Source organism: Canis lupus, chromosome X, assembly GCF_011100685.1.
Source record: "Canis lupus familiaris isolate Mischka breed German Shepherd chromosome X, alternate assembly UU_Cfam_GSD_1.0, whole genome shotgun sequence".
NCBI lineage: Eukaryota > Metazoa > Chordata > Mammalia > Carnivora > Canidae > Canis > Canis lupus.
This window is the reverse complement of record NC_049260.1, coordinates 92,950,912-92,958,385: the sequence shown is the minus strand read 5'-3', so window position 1 is coordinate 92,958,385 and position 7,474 is coordinate 92,950,912. Positions and strand designations below refer to the sequence as shown.

The window sequence follows — 7,474 nt, the reverse complement described above, 5'->3', positions numbered from 1 at the left end:
TCCACATAAGGCTTCCTGCATGGGGCCTGCTTCTCCCTCTATGTCTCTGCCTCTCTCTGTGTGTCTTTCATGAATGAATAAATAAAAAAATCTTTCAAAAAAATCCATGGAGGCCACCTGGTGCAGTGTGTCATTCAAAGCCCTTGTTTCCTTGTTGATCTTCTGCTTAGATGATCTGTCCATTGCTGTGACTGGGGTGTCAAAATCCCCTACTATTATTGTATTATTATCAATGTTCCTTTAATTTTGTTGTTAATTGGTTTATATATTTGGCTGCTCCCAAATCAGGGGCATAAATATTTACAATTGTTAAATCTTCTTGTTTGATACTCTTTTATTATAAGTGTCCCTCTTTATCTCTTATTCCAGTCTTTGGTTTAAAATCTAGTTTGATAATAAGGATGGCTATTCCAGCTTTCTTTTGATGTCCTTTAGCATGATTAATGGTTCTCCACCTCCTTACTTTCAATCTGGTGGTATCTTTACATCTAAAATGAGTCTTTTGTAGACTGCATATTGTGATGAATCTTGGTTTTTAAAAATATTTATTTGCAGAGAGAGAGAGCACAAGCAGGGGAACAACAGAGGAAGAAGGAGAAGCAGACTCACTGTTGAGCATGGAGCCCTATATGGGGCTTGATCCCAGGACCCAGAGATCCTGACCTGAGCCAAAGGCAGCTGCTTACCCGACTGAGCCACCCAGGTACCCCTAGGTTTTGTTTTTTTAATCTAATCTGATACCCTATGTCTCTTGATTAGAGCATTTAGCCCATTTACATTCAGAGTAATTGTTGAAAGATATGAATTTAGTGCCATTATATTACCTGTAAAGTCACTGTTTCTGTAGATTGTCTGTTCCTTCTATTCTTAATGAGAGCCTTGCTGGATAAAGTATTCTTGGCTGCATATTTTTCCTATTTAGCACACTGAATATATCATGCCAGTTCTTTCTGGCTTGCCAGGTCTCTGTGGACAGGTCTGCTGCCAGTCTAATGTTTGTATCCTTGTACGTTAAGGACCTCTTGTCCTGAGCTGCATTCAGGATTTTCTCTTTTATCTCTGAAATTTGCAAGCTTCACTAATATATGTTGTGGTGTTGACCTATTTTTATTGATTTTTGAGAGGGGTTTCTCTGTGCCTCCTGGACTTGAATGCCTATTTCCTTCGTCAGATTAGGGAAGTTCTCAGCTATAATTTGTTCAAATAAACCTTCTGGCCCTCCCTTCCTTTTCTGGGACCCCTATTATCCAGATACTATTTTGCTTTATGGTATCACTGATTTCTCAAAGTCTCCCTTGTGGTTTAGTGGTTGTTTTTCTCTCTTTTGCTCAGCTACACTTTCTTTCTTTTCTTTTTCTTTTCTTTAAAGGTTTTTACTTATCTGATAGAGCACAAGCGGAGGGAGCAGCAGGGAGAGGAAGAAGCTGACTCCTCACTGAGCAGGGAGCCGGATGCGGGGCTAGATCCCAAGTGCCCAGGATTGTGACCTGAGCCGAAGGCAGTTGGCCAACTGACTGAGCCACCCAGGTGCCCCTCAGCTATTTTCCATCATTTTGTCTTCTACATCATAGACTCTCTCTCCTGCCTCCTTTATCCTTACTGTTAGAGCTTCCCTTTTAGACTGCATCTCTATAATACCATTTTTAATTTTGGCCTGATTAGATCTTAGTTCTTTTATTTCTACCATAACGGATTCTCTAGTGTCTTTCATGCTGTTTTCAAGCCCAGCTAGTATCTTTATAATCGTTTTTTTTTTTTTTTATGATAGTCACACACAGAGAGAGAGAGAGAGGCAGAGACACAGGCAGAGGGAGAAGTAGGCTCCATGCACCGGGAGCCCGACGTGGGACTCGATCCCGGGTCTCCAGGATCGCGCCCTGGGCCAAAGGCAGGCGCTAAACCGCTGCGCCACCCAGGGATCCCCTTTATAATTGTTTTGAATTCTAGTTCTGATTTCTTACTTATATCCATATTGATTAAATCCCTGGCAGTGAGTATATCCTTCCATTCTTTCTTTTGGGGTGAGTTTCTCTGCCTTGTCCTTATGTCCAGAAAAGAATAGAAGACAGAAAAGACAAAAATAACACCACCACCACCTGAAAAAGAAACAAACCAGAAGAAAACACAAACAATACAAAATAAGAAAAATCAAACAAGAAGTAAAACAGAACAAAACAATGAACTAGATCCCAAAATAGGAAAAAAAGGAAAAACTTATATATGTTCAAAAATAAAACAAAATATAATGAAAGGGAACCAAATATATATACATATACATGTGTGTATATATATACATATATATGAACACTTTTATATAAAAATTAAAAATAATTTAACAATTGAAAAAGTAAGGGGCACGTGGGTGGCTCAGGGGTTGAGCGTCTGCCTTCGGCTCAGGTCGTGATCCCGGGGTCCGGAATCTAAAATTTAACAAAAATCCCTTACCCCTGGACAAGCAGATCCCGGGGTCACATCGGGCTCCCTGCAGGGAGTCTGCTTCTCCCTCTGCCTGCGTCTCTGCCTCTCTCTTTCATGAATAAATAAATAAAATCATTTAAAAAAATTTTTTTGAAAAAATAATAGCTAAAAAGGAAAAAAAAACAAAACTGAAAGACTAAAGGATAATAAAAGACCATGAATGCTGTATACTGTTTTCCCTGATCGCTGAAGTTCTACAGTCCTGTATGATCATTAACCTTGGTATTAGCCGGAAGCTCCTGCTGGTGTCTGGGGGCGGGGTTTGTTGCACTGATTCTCAGTTGTCCTTGCCTGGGCGGAACTGCACCTTCCTTGCCAGGGGGCCCGGCTCAGTGTAAGCGGCTCCAGATTGCACTATGTGGTGCTGTTTTGCTCTTTGCTGGCTTTCAGCACTGATGTGGGGGATGAATATGGCAGGGCCCCCATCTCTAGCCCCCGAGCTGAAAGTTTGCACCCCCCACTCTTCAGTGAGCCCTCACGGAAAAGCAGTCACTCTTGTCTCCCTGGTTTCTGCCCACACTCTGTGTTCACCCAGCCTGTGACCGAGCATTTTTATCTTAGGCATGTGACCCAGTGTCGAGTCTCCAAACTTCACAGACTCCTATGGCACAGACCCACACCATTCCTCTCAGGGGAGGGCAGGGGTCTCTGGGCGCTTCTGCCTTTTGCCCGGCTCCTGCCCGGGAGAGTAGTCCTGCAAGTGGGCAGCAGTTCTCTGTTTATGGCAACAGCAAGCAAAGTCCGCGCCTAGGCCCGCTCTTTGCACCCAGCTTCCCCACTCTGATGCCTGGGAACCCTGCTGCACTCAGGCACCACTGTTCTTGTGGCCCTGGGGATCCTGAGACCACACCGTCCCACCTGGGATTCCGCCCCCACTTCACTACCTGAACACCTTTAGGCCAGGGACGTCCCCCACCAGAGCAGACTTCTAAACGTTCTGATTTTGTGCTCGGCTACTTCTAATACTTTGTAGTAGCCTTCTTAAGTAGGCTTCTTCCCCTCCACCTAGCCTCCAGTATATCGCTATATCACCTCAGGTTCACATTTTGGCACCTCATACCTTCCAAAAAGTAGTCACCTTTCTAATTTTAGAATTGCAGCATTTCTTATCTCAGATCTCTGATCGATTTTGCAGGTATTCAGGTGATTTGATAACCATCTAGCTGAATTCCAGGGACCAGACACACTTAGGGTCCCCTATTCCTCTGCAGTCTTAACTCACCCCTGTTGTGCCCAAGATTGTGAATCCGAGAAACCACCAAGGAGCCGACACCGATGCAAGTACACGAGGGTTTATTTACAAGCTCGAGCTTGGGTTCAAGTATACTCCACACAGCAGAGCAGGGGCTTGGACCCCTAAGTGGGTTACAGCTGGGTTTTTTATGGGCTGGTCTAGGGGATTTTCAGAAGAGGTGGAGGAATTTTTTTTTCTTTCCAATATGGGGAAAGGGTCGGGGAGTTTCTTATGATCTGATATGGGATTTCCTGCCGAGGACATTCTGCAGTTTTTCCTGTAAAGTTCAGCTCTTATTCCCAGGGGCCCAAGATGGCTGTACTTGTGCTAATGCTAAACTTGAGGTGGAATGGCCTTAATTTTTCTCGGCCTCCACAACCCCCAACAGTAACCCCTATCTCTGGTTTTGTATGCTTCAGCATTTCTCCCTATCTCGGATTTCTGTGAGCCTCGTCATGCAGCCCCTACCCGTGTCTCCCTTCCTAGTCCTGCATGTCATGGATGGACCTCCAGGGCATGGTGCTAAATTAAGTCAGTCAAAGACAAATATGGTATGATCTTACATGTGGAATCTATTTTTTTTAGAGATTTTATTTATTCATCTTAGAGAATGTGCACAAGTCAGGGAGAGAGGGAGAGGGAGAAGCAGGCTCCCTGCTGAGCCAGAAGCCCGATGTGGGGCTTGAACCCAGGATCTGGAGACCATGACCTGAGCAGAAGACAGATGCTCAACCATCTCAGCCACCCAGGTGCCCCTTACGTGTGGAATATAAAAAAATCCAAGGGGAGCCTGGGTGGCTCAGTTAAGCAGCCAACTCTTGATTTTGGCTCAGGCTCCTGGGATCGAGCTCTGAGTTGTGCTCTGCACTCAGTGGGGAGACTACTTGAGGATTCTCTCTCCCTCTCCCTCTGCTCGTCCCTTCATTCATGTTTGCACATGCTCTTGCTCGCTCTCTCTCTCAAATAAATAAATCTTTTTTTTTTAAACCCATAAAACAAGAAACCAAGCTTATAGAGAACAGATTGGCATTTGCTAGAGGTGGGAGATATAGGTGAAGAGGGTCAAAAGGTACAAACTTTTGGTTATAAGTCATGAGATATAATGTACGCATGATGACTAGTTAATAATACTGTACTGCATATTTTTAAAGTTGCTAAGAGGGTAGATCTTAAAGTTCTCAGCACAAGAAAAAAATTGTAACTGATGACATGTTAACTAGACTTAAATGATCATTTTGCATTGTATACAGACCATTATAACATTTCATTATGTTGTACACCTGAATCTAATGTATGTTGGTTATGCCTCAATAAAATTATTTTTTTAAAAAAACATTTCAGTTGACCTCACTGTCCACTCATCATCCATTATCCTAATTAACAGAATTTACATTGTATTTAATCCGTCTGGAAGTTTTCAAATTCTAAATTGTGACACTGTGGGCCTCCTCTCCCTGTCTGACTCTTTGCTTTTTCTCTCAGATTCAGGATCTAAGGCCCTTCCCCTGCATGAGTATGTAATTGTAAAGAAGGATTCACATGTAAAGAAGGATTCACATGCACCAGTAGTTAAACCTCCACAAACAGTCGGAGCCCACAGTGGGCTGTCATCCTGGCCAATATTAGGTCCCTGTTCCCAATACTTCATAAAACAGGTCTATTATATTTGCAAAAGAGTTAAGGAAAAGCATATGTTAAGAGTTTCTTGGAATTCAGGCTGTAGAGTTTGAAAGTAGATGAGAACATTTTCTTTCTTTTCAGAACTCCATCAAGGGACCACTACATAAACCCAGCGAAAGCAAGTCACCAAACTTTTTCTTTTCCTCTGAGTTTGCTTTGCCTGTTTGAGAAGGAAGAGGCCTGAGCCTCCCAAGTCCTGGCCACACCTGCCTGGTGAGCCCAGCTGTGGCCTTAGGTTGCAGCACTCAGGGGGCTGCTTTGTTTTTTTTTTTTTAACAAGACTTTTTTTTTCTTTTTTTTTTTAATTTATTTATTCATGATAGTCACACGGAGAGAGAGAGAGGCAGAGACACAGGCAGAGGGAGAAGCAGGCTCCATGCACCGGGAGCCTGATGTGGGATTCGATCCCGGGTCTCCAGGATCACGCCCTGGGCCAAAGGCAGGCGCCAAACCGCTGCGCCACCCAGGGATCCCAGGGGGCTGCTTTGTTGAGCTGCTTTTCAGACACCCACTGCTAGAGCCACATCCTGTTTCCAACAATGCATTCACACACGCTCTGCAGCAAAGCTAATAATGAGCTCATCCTGATTTTCCACCTGCAATACTTTGATAAAATTTCCCTGTCATCTCAAGTTATCACCGTTTGATCCCATGACACACAAATAAATCATCACTGCTTGAGAAAATGGAAAAGTAAAAAAAAAAAAAAAAGAAAATAGAAAAGTACTTCAAATTAACATAGGTACAAATCTACCTAAAATTGACAGCCTTCCCCTACCCATCAAATTCCAGAAAACCCACCTGTTTGTAATTGTACTGCCAAAAGCCGGGGGGGGGGGGGGGGGGGGGGCGGGGAATGTCCTTTAGACATTAGAAAATCCTCAAGAGAATATTTACTTATACCTTTGGTAAGAGCTTCATAACATTGAACTTGTGTGGCATCTGCAATCCCTGTGTCAGAACACCCATTTTCACCCTTTTTTTAGCAGTGGAAGTTTATCCATTGTTGTGTTTTTTTTTTTTTTTTGCTTTGGTTTTTAGACAAATTTAGGGATGCCTCTCCCTACATTGCTTTACCAAATGCTTAAAAACAACAGGAGGACTTGGACTGGAAGCTCTCTTCCTCCATCAGCCTCAAAATGACTAAGCAGACATTAGGCACTCCTATTCTGTGTTCTGTGGACAAATGGCTCCCTTGCACTAGTGCCAACATACTTAGAAAATCACTCATTTTAGCTCAGAGCTTCTGCTTGCTTTTTAATATTTTAAATAATTGAGTAGTTGAACTCTCTTATACGCAGCCGCTTCTCGGTGCATTAATGTTCCAGCATGACTACACAAGAAACAGATACTAGTTTACGAAGGGCTACCATATCCACCCTAAAGGATTTCTGTTAGGAGTTGAGCTTTATTGCAAAAAAAAAAAAAAAAAAAATGGCTGGCAGCCCGGGTGGTTCAGCAGTTTAGCGCTGCCTTCGGCCCAGGGCGTGATCCTGGAGACCGAGGATCGAGTCCCACGTTGGGTTCCCTGCATGGAGCCTGCTTCTCCCTCTACTTGTGTCTCTGCCTCTCTCTCTCCCCCTGTGCCTCTCATGAATAAATAAAACCCTTCTTTAAAAAATTGCATATGTATAGCACAGGTGTAGAAAAATGGTTCTACTTTCATTTCCTTTAGGAATTAACATTTCCATTGGTAATGGGCAATTTCCATAATCTGGAATTTATCTGATTTTCTATCCCTTAAAGCCCCCAAATTCAAAACTTGTTTTCTGATCATGGAAAACAATAAAAATCAACATGAAAAAGCCCAGGACAAAAGTCCTGAAGCATGTTTTAGAATGGCTGCCTGGCCCAATTGCTTTTCACAGGTTGACTCACCTGCACTGTGGTTTCATTTACACCCATGCTTACTGCAAGCTCCTTTCTGAGAGGAGAAAATCACCAATGCCCGGTATTTGGAGATGTGGATGACATTAAATACACGGAGATTATTTCAGGCTTGTTTTGAGATTTCTATCCCCTTCATGCCCCTCCTCCCAGGACACTTATGTAAATACTCAGTTTGAGGTTTGCTTTAGGGGA

At 43.2% G+C, this 7,474-nt stretch overlaps 1 long non-coding RNA gene across 1 annotated transcript; it reads left to right on the top strand.

Moving 5' to 3' along the window:
• Positions 1-641: 641 nt before the first annotated feature.
• Positions 642-4,368, top strand: LOC111094801. The gene is made up of 3 exons (XR_005386416.1): positions 642-703; positions 1,370-1,527; positions 3,614-4,368. It is a non-coding gene; the product is annotated as an uncharacterized LOC111094801 (long non-coding RNA).
• Positions 4,369-7,474: the final 3,106 nt, after the last annotated feature.